Raw genomic sequence first — 7,899 nt, forward strand, 5'->3', positions numbered from 1 at the left:
AGAGCACATTTTATGCCCAATTCATGCAAAACGCCACGTAATCCCAAGGGGTTCACATACTTTTTCTTGCAACTGTACAGTGGGACCCTGGAGAACAAATGTAGCCATCCTCTAAAAGGAAGTCAGTTCACAGCTTCAAAAAATAGATGAATACAGAGACTTGGAGGTAGTTGAGAGCATAGAAGGCACTTTTTGAGTTAAAAGTATACTTGAAGATATATTTCTAAACCAGAGTTTAGTGTAATTTTAAGGCTCTTAAACCACAAAGAGGAACAAACTTGTTATTAATGCTCATGGTTTTGGAATGGGATGTCCAACAAGCTCATATAGTTGTGATGGTCAGCTGTCCACAAACTTTTGGCTATATGGTGTATACAAGAGCTTGCACTCATCTTTATGGTGAACTCAGACTGTTTTCACTCATGGATACTCCAGTGCTTCAGCAAATCCCAGTACGTATGGTCTCAGCAGAGGCTCAGTCTGTGTTTATTGAGATGTACGCTTGTGCATTACAGCCTGCCTTTACTGTACAGGGGAGAGGGGACTGTTGTGCATACTTAAGCACTAGGTGTATCTCTAAACATGTATGCATTTTCCTGTGTGTAAGTCCTTAAAGCCTACACCAGGGCAAAAGTAAAAAAAAAAAATTGTAGTGCAGATGTAGGCAACACATTTACATTTCTTCATATTTTACACCTTTAAAGAGTCCATAAGTACAGAAAAAATCTTATGATCTTCCTAAAATCTACTCAAAATTTTCTGGATTGACACTACATCACTGCATGCCTTTTTCTAGACTAAAATTGCAAGGAACGATCCCAGCCCTGTACAGTTGTCTGTTTTAAACTGTTGAATCCCTCCCCCTCTCCTAAACATACTGTAGAGCAGCCTTTCTCAACCAGGGTGCCTTGAGGTTTCTTTAGGGGTGCCTTGGCAAAATGTTTAAAAATTGTCCAAAATTTGTATACAAGCCAGTGGGTGGAACAAGCCTGCCTTTTAGTTACACAAAGCCATTGTGCACCATTATGACCTTCTAGCCGCCATGCGTCCTGACAACCAATGACATCATCAGTTGATAAGGAGGATATCAGCTGTCTGCACAACATCCTAGTTTGACCCTCCCTGCCCCTCTCCATCAGTGCTGGGGTCATATTAGGTCAGTGATGGAGAAAAACTGAGGGAGAAGAGAAACACTGGACTACTACTCAGTACCAGGGTGCAAAAGTGTATTTGCTTTGGAAGAATAAATCACCTCTAATGTTGGATGTCCTCCATGTGTGGATATTCCTGCATTATATAAAACTATTAGAATAGTTTTTCACATTTTATTATGGGGTGCCTCGGGACTGTCCATGGCTTTAAAGGGTGCCTTGACTGAAAAAAGGTTGAGAAACACTGTGTAGAGAGCAGGGCTTTTTTTTCCTCCGAGAATAGGTGCAGGAACTCGCCATTTCGAGTCACCCCTCATTTCCACCCCCTACCCACTTCTGAGCACTGCTCCTTGGTTCCATCCCCTTACCCACCTCCCAGTACCACCCCTTTTAGAGAATACAGAATCAAGTGTCATTTTGTGGTGCTTAGTAAAGTGTATGGAATTTGTTATTGATAACAGGAAAAGCAGTAAAATAGATCCACTGCTGCCAGAAACAACAGGCTCATCCAACAACAATAGACCCCCTCCCCCCCCAGGCAACAACAAACTCTCCTGCAACATGATAACCCCCCCGCAGCAATAGCTCCACCCCAGCGATAATTGATCTACCAGCAGACAAAATCAATAGACTTTCCAGCAGCCAGCATGAATAGACCCCCCAACAGTAGATCTGTCCTAGCCACAATTGACTCCCCCAGTTTCGATAGATCCCCCAACACACCCCAGAACCCTTTGCCATTACTTGCTGAAGGTGCCAGAACTGCCAGGTGTTCCCCCGTGTTCCCGCTGAAAAAAAAAAAGCCCTGGTAGAGAGTAATTGTTCTTTAGTCCAAGGTAAAAACAGGGAAGATTCCCAGAAATAACACGGGAAGTGTGCACTGGACACAGACAGCTCCAAATCTCTGACACAATCAATAGGTATATTTGTGTACTTATTGATATAACACTTTCAATGGTATACTTGCTAGACCAAATAAGAAAAGTTAGGCTCCATGCACACTAGCATTTTTTAAGTTCCTAGAAGCTGTTATTAGCATTTTATTTTCTGCTCCTAGAAGCTAAGGTTATCCTATGTGTCCATGCACACTACTTTAGGCTATTAGATTTTTTTTTGAGTTTCAGTCTCTAGGAGCAGAAAAAAAATGGCTTTTGGAACGTTTTTCCAGCAGAAAAAAAATGCTAAATGCTCCTAAACACTCCTAAGTGCTACTAAAACACTCTTAACAGCTATATTTCTAGCTTTTCTTTTTTCCTCTACTTGTACTGTAAAATGTTATTAAAATGCTAATGCTCCTAAACTGAACGTTACTAAAAATGCTATTACCAATGGTTTTCATTCAGGATTTATTTCAGCATTTTTTTAGCTCAAAAAAATGCTAGTGTGCATGGAGCCTCAATTGTCCAGGTTTATATACACTTTAATAGAAAGTTATGGTCTAAGTATTTTTTTTTATATGTGGAACCATAACTTTAAAAATCATTGTTTAAATGTATATGTGAATTTATATATGTACATGAGATCAGATTTAGTGTGCCCAGGGACCATGGGTGCACCATCCAGCCCCATTGCCTGCAATCTATGAAAGGCTATGGCAGGATGAACTACGCTGCGGCTGGATGAGGCTGAACATTGTACCAAGTTGTATCCTGCATTCTGGACATTCTGAACGCAGACAGCTAGACGCCCAGTGTGCAATGGGCCATAGTGTATGTTTTGCACCATAGTGCATATCACTACAATTCACAGTAATGTGCTGTATTTGTGTGTTGCCATTTATTTTTATTGCACCCCAACACACTTGTCCATGAATAACAAAGGCTCCTAAACTGTAGCAAACCTCAAAGAAGAGATGTAAATATTCTAAGGGGAATATGCTAAAACTGGAGAAGACAGGATATGGAGTATATCAGTAGCCAATCAGCTTTTAGCCTCAGCTTGAAAGTAAACTTTGAAAAATGAAAGCAGGAGGCTGATTGGTTGGTCAAAACTAATGTGTGTGCGTTAATGCATGTGCATTATGGTGTGAATGAGCCCTAATTGTCCAGTCATTGTGCTTTACTGTCCGTCTTAATGCAGATCTGTGATCAGCACAAAAATGATTAACAGAATAGGTGGACTTTTCTCAGTAGTCGATCAGCAAATATTTGAGCGTGGCAATCTGATATACAGAGAGCCAACAGAGGGAGAAGTGAAATACTGTGATTAAAAAAAGGCACAGCAGGCAAACGTGTAGGACACAAGAAAAATGACTTATGGCCTTACAACACCACAAATTGTATATTCCCTGAAAATACAGCATAGTTTCCCTTTTATGAACACATAAAACTCTTGTTTGGTAAAATCCAAGAATATAACATTAATTGTCTAGAATTTTAGCCGTATATTCTGATAGAATATTATACAGATATAATCTATTTCATCTAACAGAGTAGTTTTTTTTGTATAGATTTGTATATGTGTGTCAATTGCTGAATCGGTGCCCATTGTCTAACATAATATTACAGGGTATATGTATACAGCATATCATCATTAATTAAATGTCAGTCTATTGTTTAACTGATAATTCAGTTTTTGGTAGATGTTGGAGAAATAAAGTAATCTCATATTAAAGTGTTACTAAACCCACAACGGTAAAATCAGTCTGTATATGCAGTAATGCATGCTTGTTATACTCACTGTGGAACCTAAGGGGTTAATCCTCTGCATTGTGTAAAAAGGCTGTTTGATCCTGACTTCTCTGCCCCTCTTCTTGTTCAAATGTCCACGCTGATATGACAGACTGAACCAGTAGCCCTTCTGCACATGCTCGGTTTAGTGTGTATTGCTAGAGAGGTTTTTTTTTTCTTGGGAGAGTGCATGTGATCAGCACAGGGCCAATCAGCACTTTCCATACAGAGGTCAGGGGTTTCACATCCTCCTAGAGCAGAAAGAAAACTCTACCTACAAACTTTAACCAGTGCTTAGCTGAGGTCGCAAGACTGCTCTAACCCTTGATGAGAAAAGGTATTTAGCAGTTTATATTTACTAAAATAATTGCATTTCCATGTTATGTGTACCGTGGGAGACCAGATATAGTGGATACAGGGTCCTGGGTTTAGTAACACTTTAAGTAATAATAGAGTTGTATAGCAAGCTCCATATACTGCCCTATTATATCTGTACTGTGCTAGCCCCTCCGCCAGATCACCACTGAAGCCATCAAATATCATAACTTTACCTTAAGTACATCATAACTTTACCTTAAGTACATCATAACTTTACCTTAAGTATGTTCAGAAATAAATGGGAAAACTGTTTGGATCAACAGCAGGGATTATTCCCATTTAATGTTTCTATGTCTAGAATACTTTACAGGTACAAGTCATTACTTAGCTGCTATTGTTCCAGGATGTTGGATTTTGAGAGTTCTCATGCTGCTTTATTGTTTTACACAAACTGATATTAAAAGCAACTCTACAGGTATATACTATCCTGGCTGAAACCATGCCAACTGCACATACAGTATGTTTATAATGTTTCTGAATGCCCTTGCTCACGTAGTAGATGGCTAGCCTATCTGTGAAATCTGAGCTGCCCCCCGATCTTTCAGTATAGCATAGCCCTTCTAACCAAAGGAAATGCTTGCATTGTAGGGTGAAGTGTGCCAGAAATCCCACCTCTAAGTCAATATTTGCACACTGAGCTCTTCAGGGGTGGGATCACCCAGAGTTCTCAGGAACATAAAAGAAGGTATATGTTGGCATTTTTGGTGCCAGCTTTTGTCTGTTATGTCAGCCTAAATACAGTTGACACATTATTCTCTGGTTTCTACAAATTGTCTTGGCTGTTTCTTTTGCCATGACCACATGAACTTTATGCACAAATAACCTTTAGTACACCTGACAAATAAAAAAGTTAATTATACCCAAACAAGTCCTATTCAATACGTACAACTTAGACATGCCATTCAAGCACAACAGAAACTTTTATTTCCCAATTTTCATAGGGCAGAACGTATTACCACAATATTGGTTTCTGCGGTGAAAAAAATATCATGTACATACTGTGCAATCTCATTAGGGTCATGTGCAGTTAGTCCCATTTTCCCCGTAAAGCCAAATCAAGATCTAGGCCATATATCTCATCAGCAATGGAACACCGATCTAAAAAATATTCCACTGGTTTCAATATCGATAGTCAATCTATTATACTAACCCTAGATCTCAGGCAAAATATACAGTATATCCTGAGCAGTGTTAATGTTATCATGCCAAAAATGTCATGCAGTAAAAGTTACGGTGCATATTTCTGATGCACCAGTGCCAATAAAAGCTGTACTGAAAAAACATGATGTTAAAGTGAACCTGTGTCCAGATCATGCACATTAATGTATTTACATATTCTAACCAAGCAATAAAAGCATTTTAAAACAAGCCCACATTCATTCCTGTATCTACAAGCATTTTGGAGGAATTCATTTTCAAGTTTCACAACACAGGCACTGGATTTTTCTATACAGAGCAGACTTAGACAGGCTGTCAGCCCTCTAATAAAAAACAGCCAGCCAATGTTTTAGCTTTTACAAACCAACGGAAACCCAACAAGTCTTTGTTCTGGAGTGTAAATAACTTCATATAAAAGCAGCTAGAAAAGCATGTTTTAAAGCTCTTTTACTGCTTGCTAAGAATATGTAAATAGTTTAATGTTCATAGTCTGAGCTAGTGGCGTCCCGTGGCCGGTGTGGGGGGTGCGGCCCGCACCGGGTGACACCGACTGCACGGGGTGACACCGGACCCGCTCCACGAAAAGGGGATTGTCGGCTTTCTTTACAACTTACCTTTTCGTGGATCTGGTCCGGTGTCCCCCGGTATAGGTTTCATGCCGACGATCCCCGCAGGATGGATCGGATCTGCAGATTGGGGAGAATAATGAATCAGACTCTGATCCATTATGCTCAATCCGCAGATCCAAACCATCCTGCGGGGATCGTCAGCATGCAACCTCTACGAAGTGACACCGGACCCGCTCCATGAAAAGGTAAGTTGTAAAGAAAGCCGACAATCCCCTTTTCGTGGAGCAGGTCCGGTGTCACCCCGTGCAGTAGGCGTCACCCGGTGCGGGATGGATTGGATCTGTGGATTGGGGAGCCTAATGGATCGGAGTCCGATTCATTATGCTTAATCCGCAGATCCGATCCATTTTGTGGGGATCGTCGGAGTGGGTGTCACCAAGTGTTATCGCACCAGGTGACACTAACCCTAGGGACACCCCTGGTCTGAACACAGGCAGCTTTAAACCCCAGGGTGGGTTTGTTATCAAAGAATAAACCTGTCTTCGATATACACTATTCAAAATTTTGGGTGCACTCAATTGTTGATTAGTTATGGTCATGTTCTTGTATACATTAGGGTTTATTTACTAAAACGGGAGAGTTAAAAATCTGGTGTAGCGCTGCATAGAAACCAATCAGCTTCCAGGTTTTATTGTCAAAGCTTAATTGAACAGGCTGAAGTTAGAAGCTGATTGGCTACCATGCACAGCTGCACCAGATTCTGATTCTAATAGTTTTAGTATATATACCCCATTGTTTGCTATGTGTAGTAACAACTGCAGCAAGCAATACAGTATTACTATGATACTAATCTTTTCATTAGTAACAGAAAGAAGAACTACAATGTTTTCCTATGGATATTAGCATAAATGTATAATTTATGCAAATTCCTCAATAATATCCAATGGATCCTAAGCCAATTGTATATGTAAGTTTTCAAGTCTTGTGAACTATTAAAGCTGAACTCCAAACAAACAGCTAAATACATTGCTGTAATCCATATATGTGTATAGTCATATATTACCTGCCAAAAGACTTGTAATACAGCTTGAGCAGTCTTGATCCAGAAATTCCTGCCAGACAGCACAGCCTCATCCTGCACTCTCTGAGACCTCTTTGCACGGTAAACTTCAACTAAGCAATATAGCCTGGTCTAGGAGTCATCCCAGCTTGTGATTGGACTATGATGGAGCAGCTGCACTCTGATGAGATCATCACTCTGCTTTCTCCTCCTCTCAGGATGTTCTAAACATTAGATGGACAGCACTGTGTACTGCAGTAGAGTCTGATTGGATTACAGTGCTAATGTTCTCTCTCCCAATCTGAGTGCTGCTGTGCAGAGGATTAAAGGAGGTGGATATCAAGACATTTTCAAACACATACTGTATGCTCATTCTGTGTAAAACTATTGAAAGTGCTCTTTAATGAACCTATAACTTGATTAAACTGTGTTTTTTTATTTATATATCTGCCCGGAGTTCATCTTTTAGATGTAAAATGTCAACAATTTCAGAAACTTGAAAATATATTTAATACAATTATAAAAAGAAGTTGCGTAGTAAGTACCAGCACCTAATAAAATCAGTTTTTGAACTTGTGTTCAACTGAATAAAGTTGATGTCAGTTCATTTTAGTTATTGTGCAAGATGATTTACTTTGATAAAATAAAAACCCATCATCTGCATATGTACTATATACTCTGTATCCTTTGATATACTATCATTCTACTGCATTCTTGTCTTTCTATAAAGATTACCTGTAGTGCTTCTCTACAGGCTTTTTAGAAGCATGGAAATATGTGGCTTTTGGTCAGCTTGGCAAGAAGAAACACAAACTATGGTCAGAAAATAACTCCTTTACTGATGGCGTGACAAAAATGGATTACATTGGAATGTTTTTGGGGTCAATTTTATTTTAATATTATTTAATAATCTA

The sequence above is a fragment of the Staurois parvus genome, unplaced genomic scaffold (genome assembly GCF_062004578.1).
Source record: "Staurois parvus isolate SC_StPar_1 unplaced genomic scaffold, SC_StPar_1.0 ptg000686l, whole genome shotgun sequence".
NCBI classification, from domain to species: domain Eukaryota; kingdom Metazoa; phylum Chordata; class Amphibia; order Anura; family Ranidae; genus Staurois; species Staurois parvus.